Genomic DNA, 13401 nt, shown 5'->3' on the forward strand with positions numbered 1-13401 from the left:
TTGGGAGAAAAGCACTTATTCTTTAGGTCTTCTTTCTGCCAGTCAAATTTCCAACATCTAATTAAATCTAATTGCACGCTGGCAGCAGTAAAGCTTTATGGCTGTTGATAATTGGTCCCACATTAGAAACCATAATTACCAGTGCGGCTGCATCATCCTCATCATCATCATCCGTTCCTTTTTTTAGCAGCAGAAATATTCAGTTCCAGCTCTTTCTGTGGCCTCTGTGCAGGCAGGTGTACGCTCACGTTTGCATACTTGAGTGCTCTTGTGTGCTAAGCTGCTTTATTGTAAACAAATTTGGATTAAAAAGGAAGACATATGCACGTGGCTCCTGTTCAAGGAATGCTATTCGTGCATTCCATTAGCATGAGGAAAAAGTGCTTGAATAAATGGAGCAGAGTGAACACGGTACTTTACTTTGAGTAACAATAGCTGACATCTTTTATGAATGAACGACTTCACACCGCTGGACATGTTATCTTGAATGTATGCCACCTCTATCGATAAATAACTTTCAGATGACAATGGTGATAGGAAGAATGGGCAACGGAACGCGGGCATTGTGCACTTTGTCACTGTGTGAAGACTCCTCTGCCTGCAGTCGGTGATAAGGCAAACAGTAAAGTACACATTTATGTCTGCACACATTTCCCTGCAAAAATTGTGCATACTTGTTATCTACAATGGGAGGCTGTTAAAGTACATATATGCATTTTAAAAGAAATGCATTTTCAATACATATGGATTCTTTATGGAGTCTTTATCAGCTTGCTTGTTTTTTCTTTAATGCTTTCTTACCCAAACTCCACAACTCTTGAATCAAAGAGAGACTCACACAGGACTGATCTGCTACTTTTTATTATTTTTATTTTTCCCACTGCAACTACAGTTCAGGTTTAAGTGAATTGAATGGGAAGACCTGAAAATAAACAGCACTTCAGGGCCTCAGGACCCATCACAGGATATACACTAAACTAGGAGTAAGGAGTGGGGAGTGGGGCTCAAAGGTAAACACTGACTACCATGTGAAATATCACTTTTCTAGTCTGTCTAGTCACTCCTAGTCCTTTACACTACAAGCATCTTTATTTGTCTAATGTGTGCACATTCACTGACCAATGGATGCGTGTGATTTTGGATTTAGTATCTTGCCCAAGGTCACTTTAATATCCAGAGTTGGGCTCTCTGAATGAGCCAGAGATTAAACCTATGTACCTTTATAGTATGATGGTAAAATTTCACAAAGCTTTATAAAGTATAGTAAAGGTATTATACAAAACAGCTGATTCTGGGGGGTCCAGAGGGAGGCCCTGATTGTTTTTTGTATGTAAAGAATAACAGATCTCTATAACATTAACAGGCCAAAATCAGTCTTATACTTCTATCACATGGACATGGTTCACTTTAAAAAAAAAAAAAAAAAAGAGAGAAATGTGTAATTTGAATCAAGTTTTCCTGTTTGTTTTTTAAATATATAAAGTTTATTACAGTGTATTTACAGTGTTTGTTTGTTTTTTAACAGAAGACCCTTTTGCATGTTGCATAAGTTATCTAAGGGTAAGTAATGCACACCTTTGATGTGCATTACTTTGATGTGCAATTTTGCAAGCCACAATTTAAAAAAGAACAACACACAATTAAAAATCACATTATAATTTAGGATATAGAGTGCTGTGCAAAGTCGCTGAATGAGTATTATTGTAGGAGACACAAATCCCCTGCAGCTTGTGTCAGGAAGGACATCTGGTGTAAAAATTTGCCAAATCAAATATGTCGATCCGCCTACTTTGGTGACCCCTTGGGACTAAAACAGAAACTGAAAGTAACTTTTAATCTTAGATGATATGATGCAGCCTTAGTGCAGATATGAATGGAAATATACTGCAGAGCTTTAAAGTCAATATTTGGTATGACTAGCTTTATTCTTCAACACAGCCTGCACTCTCTTGAGCCTTTAGCAATAGTTCTGCAGGCTTCTTGATGGACAATCCAAAGCTCTTCTTTGGATTCTGGCTGCCTTTTATTCTGTTCTTTGTCGAGATAATCCCACACACCTTAAGTGATGTTGATCAGGTACAAGGAAAAGCAGCAAATCAGCAAAAGACAAAGAAAAACTTTAAAAGACCTTCAGAAATCCTGAGGAATGCCAAGGCCAATAAATAAATACAAGAGAGTCTGGTTCCTTGGAAGCAAAATATTTAAAAGATGAGGGATGGCTCAAAAGTTTTCCACAGTACTATATAATAGCGCTCCATATTGCACGGCAGTGATGTGTATCGTCAGAAAGACTCATGGGTGCTGAATTTCAGATATGTTAGAACAACTATGAGTCATTTAGAAACGGGTTACGACAATGATAATTCTTACTTAAGAATAATAGGTATAATTATTTTCTTAATTAATGAAATATCAGAAAACATTTTTTTTTAAATGTCAAAAACAAACAAAAAGAAAAAAAAAGAAACAAAGTATTGAATCCTCATATTTAGAAGGGAGAACCAGAGGATGTTTGGAATTATTGGCACCCGCAGTGATTCCAACTCTGATTTAAATACATGAATAAAAATAAGACACAATTTGCATCAATCTGCTTGTGAAACTTAATAAATCCGTGATTCATCTTTGTCGCTGTACAGCTGATCAAAGTTGAATTCAGGGAAAATTGTTGGTTATGACAAACACAAATCATCGAGCTGTCTGTGTCTTCATCAGTTTGTATAATAGCCTTGTTCTGCATCTACACAAAGTCAGTCACGTGTCACACCAAAAGCAGCACCTTTTCATATTCTCAGTTTGGTCAGTAAACATTAACTCCCACTGAATGTACACTGCCAGACCTCCACCTTTTCTAGAGCACTTCTGGAGTTCCCATTAACATCAGTGAGTGCCAGTTGTGTATTGTGTTTATTGGATTCATTGTGCAGCTGCAGTGCAGAGTCTGGGACAAATGTCCAAATTAGATTTTATTCCAGCAGCTTCTGTACATTATGAACTCTTAACAGCAGTCACGCAGCTTGCTCCTGCTTGAGGGGAAAAGCACTTTCTCGAAATCAATAAAACTTAAAAGTTCAAAGGTCAGAACGATCTTTAAACTCCATTTAAGGATTCCAGTGGTTTTGCCACAGTGAGAAACAGCTATTCCATGTCTATCATTTTGTGGTACTTTGAGCTCAGCTTTGCATTTTGCAAAAACACTGAAAAGCAAATCAGATGCTCTAATGTGGTGATTAGCCAATGCCATTGAACACAGTATTCTGTTTGACTTGAATTTGGGTCCTGGTGAGTACTGCTGTGGGGAAATAAATGACTCATCAGCTTTTTTCACTGATTTGTTACAGTCTGATGACCGAGGCAGAAAATAAGCTCATTGCTCAATCACGCCAGGTAAACAATGCACAGGCAAAGCAAGGGTATCCTTTCGGTTAATATAAAATGATGAAGAACTTTTACACATGGCAGCCAAGATATCAACTTTGTCAAGCTCTGTGATTGTGGCCAGTATCATTTTTGCTTATTTTTTCCCCCATGAAAAGTATCTAAAAATGTTTTTTACGAGGTGTCTAAGTCACTACTCTCTTTATGTTTGACCTTATACCATCAGTAAAACTTTTTATGTCAAGTATCCTAATGGTTTTCAAGGGCAGTTTTACAGTGAGGTAAATTAACTTCCAGCTGTTTTCACAACACCAGCATTCACCTGCCTCTTTCACATAGCATATACGTATATTAGTCAAATACTTGAAGTTACTGTACATGCCTTACCCTCTCCACCAGCCTCTCCTCGCTTCACAGTGTAAAAACCTTTTCAGTTTGTTTTGATTGTTGCCTCCACCTTCATGTTTAAGTGCCTGTGGGAAGGTGTAACATCCAAGACGTCCCAGACGGCAGCCAGAGTGTTTTTTGTGTGTGTTTTTTTCCTTTCGAATATCATACCTAGAGGTCTCCAGTTCAACCTTTGGTGATGAGTCTTTGATGAAAAATAGAGGAGTTAGCAGTCAATGATACATCCTGCCTGCAGTTCTGAGGCAAACTCTGTCAGCTCATGAATACTTCAAACTAAATCATCCCTATAGACATTTTATAGAACAACATTTGTAGAGCTGTCATTTCAGTGACAGCTTTATTACTGTTGTTTTTAAAGAAACTACATTTTCATGTTTGTATACTTAATATTGTTCAATACATTATAGTAATGCTATTTACTTTTTGTGTACTTCCTCCCATTCATCACCTATATAAGTATTTTTTTTCTAGTTTATTCTATACTCACTGTCTGCATGTATTTATATGGCCTGCTCTCGCTTTTGTATTCTATTTCTTTGCTGTGTCTCGTTACAGTTTGTGGCTCCATTGACCCCGTTCCAGGGGGATCATTAAAGTTTCATCTTATCTTACATCTAAAAGCCAAGAAGGATAGAAGAAAAAAGCCATCAGAACTGAGAAATGATGGTGGATATCAGAAGTGTTAATCACAGTCTACATCTCGTCCTGTTGTCCCTGTGTGCACCATCTGACACGGCAGGCGAGCTTAAGCCAGTCTCCATTTAAATTGAAAACTTGATGGAACAGTGAAATCAGGCCACAGTGATGGAAATTCTGGCCTCTATGTGAGAGATGTTTTCTTCTGTCTTTTTTAGTTGACCTATCAGTTAAGTAGAAGTTTTAAGGAGTTGTCCCTTTATTTCTCTGTTGCTAAACCTACAGTACAGAACAGAGAAAAAATCTGACCATAAGCCATCAGTACAACTCTGCCTTCATGTTTTATTTCATATACATTAATAGCTTTCGAGACATGAAAACATCTTGCAAACTACTATGTTTTTCTTGTCCAAATACTTCTCACTCACCATTTGATCCTAGACAAAAAGGTTTGATCTTTTTTTTTATTCTTATCAAACAAAAATGTGCACAATGCTGATTTATAAAGTTTTACTTCAAAAAATGCCCAATTTCCTCTTCTCCCTTGGTACATTTAAATATAGTACTTACGATGTCAAGTCACAGGACATTCTAACACAAGCTGCACCTCTTAGTAACGCTGAACTTAGCCAAACTAGGTTAAAAAAAACTTGCTTTATACAAATAGAATGAACTGAATGAAAAATAGAAATTACATTCTCTCTTTTTTAATCAGAACATTTTAAAGGTTATATTTGCAATATACCTGCAGTATGTATTTGTGTTTTGTTTTATGTCTGTCTAGTCTCAGATTGTATGTTTTCGGTTCACAAAGCGATCCCCATCTCAATGAGATTTCAGTTTTAAATAAAGAATTTTAAAATGTAATAATAATATGCCACAGGCCAGTAAACTGAATGCCATTTCAGCCCCTTTTAACATGCACTGTTTTTCATTTCCCTAACAGAATATGAACTGAATATGAATATTTTAATAGAACAATCTCAGGTCTCTGCACCTTCAGTTGCTCACCTCACTAAAAGATATGACTGTTTTGGAGAATGTCCTAAACAGTGTAAACATAAGGGGGAAAAAACTGCTAAAGGCGAAGGAGAGGAAGCCTCTAAGACATTAAAATGGGATCCAAACACAGATTCACAGTTTATAAACTATATTTTGATAATTATGTGATATGATTAAAAGGTGGTTGGGTGTGTCCCCATAGACCATAATTACCCAAATATTAAGGTAACTATCAAAAATAGTCAGCTGACTAACCTGCATTAGGTTCCATTCATTGTACGGTCAAATCTCACACATAAAGTGGCCGATGTCTGAATGACTAACAAACTGGGGAAGCAGTATGTTTCACACTGCCAGTCTAATAGCTCCACCAAGTTTCATGAAATTAGGTGGTATTATCAGTATTAGTTCATTAATCATTTTGAGGACTTGATTGACTAATAGCATATGTTTGTTGTTTTTCAAGAGATTTAAGAGATCCTTCATCTGATGCTTCATTTAGGACCTTTAATTTTACACGTTACCAACAAGTTTCATAAAATTCAGCTTGGTAGTTTTTATGTTATCCTGCTTCAGTCAGATAAAATGGAAAGATGGCATCGAAATCTTACTAATGTCTTGATTCTGACTTTCCCTGAACTGAAGCATTATCAGTTCTTCCTTTAAACATATGGGTGGTTTTGATCTTGTAAACATCATACATTTTTTCTTATCACATTCACAATCTCTGCTGTGTTGCTACGCAACTTCTACCTAATTAAGGGCGTGTTTAAAAGGCACAGCCATGAGTTTGAGTTTGGGCAAGTTTTTAAACTAAGAAAGAGATATTTTATTGACTGTTGTCAGTTTGTAGTGTAAATAAGGCCCCCTCATTAAATTGTCTTTAGTGTTGTAAACATAAACTTATTTTTGCTCTAAAAAAGAAACTGTGTTTTTTGAGTTTTTGTCTTTAAGACTTAAAGGTTTTTATCTGAGACTTAGCTGTTGCTGCCTTGACCAACAGTAAATTAATACAACATACGTACGACATTAAACAGCAAACATCGCATTTGCTCTCCCACGTTGCTTTTTACAAATCACGTAGATTTGTTTAACATAAACATTTCATCTTTATTAGTTAAGACTGGAAAATCCTGACAAATGGGTAACAGTAAATGTAAACATTAAATGCAAACACTGCTTCTTATGGAAATAACAGCAGTAAACATTTTCAGTTGAAACATTAGACTGGCTGAGAACCTGGGAACCACAGAGAAACAAAATTAAGCAGTTTTCATCAATGTGACATGCAGAGATCTTAAGCACCACTGGGTGATCTGTGTCAGTCTTTTCCTAATTGATATTTTAATATTTCACAGGCGAACCACATCCTGTACCATGGGGCCTGTACTATGAAGCAACATCAACTTACCCTGTGTCCTGTTATCTGTCTTCACTATACTTAACAACAGCAATCACACTGAGTGGTGTCACAACGTTCTTTATCAACTCGGTAAGTCCTATTTTTTTTCCACGTATCAATTAAGGGTTCCCGAGTTAGGCCAGAACTGCATGATGCCCAGCATCTGAGCTGAGGATGAAAATTGTGGTCCAGCTGACAGGAGCGCCCAACCAAGAGCATTTGAGGAGACGCTTGCAGTTGTGAATACTGCTCTATGCAACATCCCCACTACCAGCTTCACTCACTGAAACCAATGAGCTCATATATGCTACTGCAACAGTAATCCTAGACAGATGGATATAAAATCAAGGATGCGCGTAGAGGAAAACCCCCATCGGGAAGAATGCTGGAGGCTAACTCAGGTGCAGAAATGCGTCATAAGAAACAGGTCCTAAATGGAAAAGAGGTACAACTCAAGAAGAAACTCAGAGCTCTGGCTACTGGACTGAAGAGAAATATCAGAGAGGCAGAAGCCAAGGCAATAAATAACATGTTCTCTAAAGAACCATCCATGGTTTACAAGTGAATAAAAGCACAAGGAGATAGCTGAAACTGGGCAAAGCTGGAAAAACATCTGGGAAAGAGAGATGAAGAGCATGAACCAGTCAACATCACAAAGGCAGACATCTAACCAGTCTCTGGAATGAAGAGATGAACAGCACCATATAAATGAAACTTGTATGTTTTGGATACTTACAAAAACAATATATGAAAGTGGCCACTTTCATGAGTAAATCATATAAGACTTATATGAATCACTATATGAAGTAGGTCACATCTTATGCAAGTCTTTTATAAGTTTTTTCTATTTCTTTTCCATATGGGCATCTACTGTACCTGTTTGGTATTTCTATTTTTTTTCTTTTGTTTGGATTTAACGTGAACTGGTGTTTGCTCTAATCATAATTTCCCTGAGGGGACCTCCCCAAGGAATTAATAAAGTTTGATTCTATTCTATTCTATTCTATTCTATTCCTAAAGGAACAGCAATTGTAATCATGAAGGATCTTTCCAACTGCAATTACCTCTCTCACCACAACATGAAAACTCCTCTTAGGCATTACATCAACCACCTGAGTAGGAACATAAGACAATACATGAGCAAAGCTCAGAAAGGCATTGGAATCAACACCAGAGTGCCAAAGCACCCCCTTCTTGATTGACCAGGACTCTTAAGACCAAGCGCAATGGCAATAGGAGCATTGGTGCTGATATCCAGAAATTGGATCATTAGAAGCTCCAGTAGATTCAAGGAACAACATCAGAGGTCTGTGTAACAAGAGTGCAGTCCTAGGAACAGTTAAGACACTGTGCAGAACCCTCAGAGTCCACGGCCTCTAATCGAGGTAAAGAGTTTAAGGAACACACATTCCACCTCCAGCGAGTGGGACTTTTTTGTATACATATGAGCAGTACAACCCAAATCCAAGTTTTAAAAATCCACTGCAGTATATTTTAAAAAGTATTTAAAAACTATTAAAATATTGAAAAGTAGTATTAAAAAAGTATTGTATAATACTAATACATTTACTTAATTAATTCTTAAGCTGTATTGTTAAGACAGTAGCGTTATTCTTGTGACTGCAACACTCTTGTTCACAGTGGATGAGATTAAAGAACAGGAAAACAGAATTTGAGCTGGTGAGTAGGCTCTGGTCAGCAAGGACATGGCTTTGCTGTTGTAGAATTACCCACTATATGAAGGAAAGAAATGAAATGAATTAAATATCTATATGTCACTTATGCCCTGCGACAGACTGGCGACCTGTCCAGGCTGCTCTAAGACAGCTGGGATAGGCTCCATCCCCAGCATGACCCTGAATTGGATAAGCAGAAGAGAATGGATGGATGGATGTCACTCATGCTCAGCTATATGCCCTCTTACTATCCACAAACTGGGATTTTTGATAGACTGTAACACTAATTTCCAGAGAAATGTTTGATCAGTAATCAGTGGTTTCTTAGATCTTTAATGGTTATCTCGAACATAATCTACCCTGGAGAAGAAAAAAAGCTACATTGATGTTGTATCTGTGAACGGCCATAGTGATCAGTTACAGCAGTGGTGGTGGGTAACACTGTAAATGTGTTCAGATATTTAATGTCACAAGGCACTGTAACTGTATCTACATTTCCCATATCTGTGTGGCTAATGTAGGCTTTCGACACATATTTACGACACTGTTGCATGTATACCAATGCTGATTGCTGGAGTGTGTGATTGTGTTGCCCTCACTCTGTCCAGTTACCAATTGAAGCTGAATTAAAAGACATTGTCATCCATTGTCTCAGGGGTACCATTCAATGCGTAGCCCGGGTCATCAAAATGTCCTCAAAGATCCCTGTCTGTAAATTTCTCAATCCTTAGTATCAGCACTACAAGTCTTAATGAAACACCTGCTATCATGACATAATAATGCCATCTGGGTATTATAGAAACAGTGAGAACTGGAGATGAAAAACAACAGATGATATTTAGGAAATTGAGAATACAGTGTAAAGAGAGACATATGAATGAGAAGCTTTGTAATTAAACAAGAGACTACAAATAAGCCCTCAGCATGCACAACAGAAAATCTTTATTCATGTTCATTCCCATTCCTGCCAATATCTTTAGCCTTGGATATATGTGTGTATTTCTCAAAGAGCGTGTGTGCTGGATTTATAGCCACAGTCGCTCCCTCCACTGTGAGACCTGATCCTGTCCTTACAAGAAGCTATTAGACTGGTTGTACTGAGAGATATTGAGTGTCTGCTCCTCTTTCTCACTTACTCATCAGAATGAACTGTGATTTCACTTCTATGTGACTGTGTAAAATGCAGCGGTATCTATATCTTGCATTATCTAATCCTAAATGTTTCTTATAAGCTCTTATATAAATAATTTAAAAATGCAGTGTCTTGTTACAGTTATATATCTTTTTCTTGTCTGTTTTTCGTGCCTGCATGGCAGTAGGAAGATACATCACTGCAAGCTGCTTTCTCATATGTATCAGCAGATACATGGCTCATAAAATTCACAACACAGGGGATGATACAAATGTGCATTGTAGCTGTGTTGACTTTAAACAGATAGCAGATCCTTCACTCGTGGCTGTAAAAGCTGACAGTGAACTACATCTTCCTGCACTGAAGTATGAATGATGTGAGAGACGCGATAAAGTTCTCACACTGCTGTCACGTGTCCAGTTTTCTGTTTCATAATGAATGTTATGTTTACAGGTGTGTATTTATGTATGTTTGTTCCCTGTCTCCCATGTGGAGCCCGGGGGCATGCTAGTACAGATAAAACCAAAACAGGTTAACTGATAAAAAATACTCCCAAAGGCATCAACAGCACAGATATAGTGGAAACTGTCCACAGAGCAAAAAACTATTTCTGCTGTTACGTTGTGGTTATTTGACATTTTTAAATACTTTAAATCAGACAAAATTCAATCTTCACAATTCCGATTTTTTTTTTTTAATGAATTGAACTGAACTGAATTAAAGAAAAAAAAAACAAGCTGCGTGCAAGCACTTGGGTGACAGTGGGGAGGAAAAACTTCATTTTGTCAATGTGCTTCATTTTCTTTTCCTTTTTGGGCTTTTTCTTTTTCTTTGCTTCCCCACTTTTGCTTGTTTTTCTTCAATTGACTCCTGTCCTGTCTTATTTTGGTCCTGAGGATTTTCTAATTCAGTAATGATGGCCTCTGTTTCTTGTTTTTTTCTTGTCTCTTGCAGAGACTGCAAAGTCTGCCGCAGTACAATCTTCTCTACGTCTGTTTCTTTGTGATGTTCGCATTCTCCTATTTTTGCTTCTCTACGATTTCCAGGTAGGAAGCTTTGGTCTTTTCCAGCTCTTGTTTCAAGTTCTGTGTCTTCGAAACCTTTTTTCATGCAGGGTGTCAGTGGTGCAGAGTTTGGCTTTGAGCTCTGCAATCTCTTCTTGTTCTTTGCATTTTGCAGCTTCCTCTTCCAGATGTTTTTGAGTTTTAAGGAGCCGTTCGATCTCCTCATGCTGCTTCTTAGTTGTTTTCAGCTCTGCAGAGTCTGTGTGTGGAGCTTCTGCTGTTTGTGTTGAGGTCTCCAGACTCAGCTCTGCAGTGGTGTTAGCTGTCTTGCTGTATTCAACAGAAGCTTCACTCACCTCAGGGGTGAAGTTCTCCTCAGTGTTAGACTCGGGTCTGCTCCTGAGAGCCTCTCCCAGCTGTTCTTGAAGCTCTTGAATGGCTTTTTGTACATTTTCTCTGCACTACTTTAACTGAAGGTGAAGCCAGTCATTCTGGGTCTTGTACTTGTAGAGCTTTGTGGTTTGCAGATACCTTTTTGCAGTGATTTTCAGCACAGCGATCTCCTCTCTCATGTTATATGGAGGTTTGCCATCATGGGGTATAAAATGTGGATTTGGCTGATGTACTGTAGCCCAGGCCTTTAAAAAAAACTTGAATATTCTGCATGTTTATCATCTTTATTCTAAAAGCTGGCTCATTGTGTGTTCCTTCACAGATCGTTAAAAATGTTTTCTATTTGCCCAGCGAAATTTGGAAAGATTCTTTGTCATAATTATTTCCTTCCTAATGAAAAAAAGAGATTGTTTGAAAGTTTCAAGTTTAACCCTTCCCAGTTGGGATATTTGGTTATTGTGTAGTATCAAACTGGAATTCTGGATTGGGTACATTTTCAGGGGCTTCCACTCTGGACAAAAATAAGACTAGTCATTAAAATTAGAAATGACTTAAAACATTTATTTACATCTTCATGAATTTGTGTATTTCTGACACCGACTTCATTGGTGTGTCTAGTTTTTGTTCTTTTTTTTGTCTGTTTGGTTTCTCTGTTTCTCTGTCCTCATTCTGTCTTCCTAGTCTTGTCGCCCATTCCCTGTATTCAGTCAGTCTGAGTCTGTGTGTTTTCCATGTTTTCCTGTGACTGGGCTCTGTCTGTTTCCTGTTTTATTCTGATAGTCATTTGTCCTGTGCGTCATGTTCAGTTTTGTTTTGCCTGTCTCATCAGTTGGATTATGTCCAGAGAGGGTGGTTAAATTCCCTCAGAAGAATGACGGTCTGTGACTTATATCATATGCTAGATCTTTTAAAGGAATCTTATTCTTGTTTTCAACTTTATATTTTTTTTAAGCTCTATTAGAGTACCTGTGCACAATTCATAGTTCAAATTAACCCCAACTTCTTATACTGGGCCTTGGTGCAGTGTTTTAGGTTCCTTCTCCTAAAGGAAAGGAACTTCCCTCCGTTTTAGGTCATTCAAGTGGCCTAAAGATGGGGCATTATAAATGAAAACTGATGATTTTCATTTCAGTGATGATATGAATTTTTACACAGACATATTTTGACTGTGCAAGAGTGCAAAAATGTGCATTTGCAATAATGAACTATTCCTTTGAGTTTTTTCAGAAGTAGGCCTTTGTTTTATTTTAGTCTGGTCTAACTATATCTACAATATCAATTAAAATACCAGCTCTCCTTTTTATCAAGAGTGAGTCAAGCTTAAGTAACCAGCAGAAAGGTCTTCTTCACAACCATTATGATTCTCGCCATCTAATAGGTCACCCCTTGATTAAATGTAATTACAATGAGCAATGTTTCAAATAACAATTAATTAGCCTAATTAAACCAATGGAAAGATGATCGCTACACTCATAAAACTGACTATGGGTGCTTTAATTGGTGATTTAATGCACGCTGCAATGCAGGCCTGGTCACTGAATGGTAAAAATTACATTCCCACATTATTGCGTATTGACTGCTGTAATTCTGGTCGGAGTACAGTGTGGAGAGACAGACTACTCTAAAATTTGTCGCATGCTGTAACGTATTTCATAACCTTTTTTCATGTCAGCCACAGCTAATTTAGTTTGTCTATGTACAAGTACTGTATATACTGAGTCTGTATAATCCCAGGTAACATTTTCTATGCTACAATATATGTTGTATTACATATTCCATAATTTCCAATTATGCACTGCGCTTATTTTATTTCCTGGCAGTAGAGAACTGTTCAAGTTTTGTATGTTACGGCAAAACTAACTAATAATCTGCTTTCACGTTCCATTACTACCAGTCATTTTCCAAAGCCTGCAGCCAGCAATATTCAGGGGGTACACCTACCTCAAACCTCTCATATATGTGTGTGTGTGTGTGTGTGTGTGTGTGTGTGTGTGTGTGTGTGTGTGTGTGTGTGTGTGTGTGTGTGTGTGTGCGTGTGTGTGTGTGTGTGTGTATGTATAGTCTAGTGCAGTCTGGCATTAGTCACATCATTGTGATCCTCTTAGGCTAAAGTTAGGTTAGATTTTTGTACAGTACAGTACAAATTTAAGTACTGATTTCAAATTTGTTTTGCAAAATTTGATATCTAGATATCTTTAGATATGAAACCAGAGGGAGACGGGGAGATTTTGTTTTTTAATGTGTAATTTTGTTTGCTTCCCGAAATCCCACCCAACAGTTTATTGCAAAAAAAAAAACAGCCAAGCACAAAAAAAAAAACAATCTGAGAGAGTGGCTGGCTGCGGTTGGACCAACTTAGTTTACCGTGCT

The 13401-nt window shown here is 37.6% G+C and overlaps 1 protein-coding gene across 2 annotated transcripts in view; it reads left to right on the forward strand.

The window, feature by feature from the left end:
- Positions 1–13401, forward strand: part of LOC116321001 (beta-1,3-galactosyltransferase 1-like) — a 186767-nt gene that overhangs the window by 120980 nt on the left and 52386 nt on the right. The window contains exons 3-4 of one of the 2 annotated variants that reach the window (XM_039606504.1): positions 6783–6916; positions 10589–10680. The gene's annotated coding sequence lies outside the window, so the exon portion shown is untranslated. The remainder of the gene's footprint in view (positions 1–6782; positions 6917–10588; positions 10681–13401) is intronic. The other variant, XM_039606505.1, reaches the window with a different exon arrangement.

This window comes from Oreochromis aureus, linkage group 23, assembly GCF_013358895.1.
Source record: "Oreochromis aureus strain Israel breed Guangdong linkage group 23, ZZ_aureus, whole genome shotgun sequence".
Lineage (NCBI taxonomy): Eukaryota > Metazoa > Chordata > Actinopteri > Cichliformes > Cichlidae > Oreochromis > Oreochromis aureus.